Genomic DNA, 871 nt, shown 5'->3' on the forward strand with positions numbered 1-871 from the left:
GAAGAAATGCAAAAAAAATGATGTATAAATTCTTTTTTGCAAAGCTTGAATTAGACTAGTTGAAGCGATCAAATGATTCTGTATATATATATAAATATAGGTAATATTCTGTCATTAAGTGTTTTTTTTTCTGATGTAGGCTTTGAGAGAAGAAATTTCATTTTGTGGAGTTTTTCAGCTTTTGAATTATTATCATTGTTATTGTTGTACTTGTTAGTATTGTGTATATTTTCAGTAATAATGATATGCTTCCAATCATTGATTAATCCGGGGCTTAACATACGAAAAACTGTCGCACCCCTGCCTTTATTTTTTTTGCTAGGGCAGACGTTGTGCAGGTTTGGTGGGAAGTAATTCCAGGACATCGGTCCATTTAGTACCTGATCTCTAATGTGAAATAATTGATGAGTTAGTAGAATATCAGCATGAATACTTAATTAAACAATGATGTACATTTTTTTTCCTCTCCGGTACAAATATTTGAATGTGATTTTCGTAATTTTTAATGGATTTAAAATTTAGACATTAATTGTCTTGATTACTGAAGACGAGTGTAGAGTGCCCAGGCGGAAACGATAAATATTGTTGGAAAATAAAAATATTAAAAAAAAACATATAAGGGTTGATATTTGAATGTGTGAAGCAGTGTTAACTTCGAACTTCGCCACTAGAGTAGTTCACTGAAAATTTATATATATTATCACAACCTCATTGATCAGACACGTATGGTAATGTTTGTGAGAACAAATTAGTTATTAAAAATATTTATTGTTTTCTAAGATAAAAATGGTAGTTGACTACACACACACGAACTTAAATAAATATTTTTTTTTCAATATTAAATATTGAATATTTTAAATATTTTTTTTTC

The sequence above is a fragment of the Limulus polyphemus genome, unplaced genomic scaffold (genome assembly GCF_000517525.1).
Source record: "Limulus polyphemus unplaced genomic scaffold, Limulus_polyphemus-2.1.2 Scaffold2619, whole genome shotgun sequence".
Classification (NCBI taxonomy): Eukaryota; Metazoa; Arthropoda; class Merostomata; order Xiphosura; family Limulidae; genus Limulus; species Limulus polyphemus.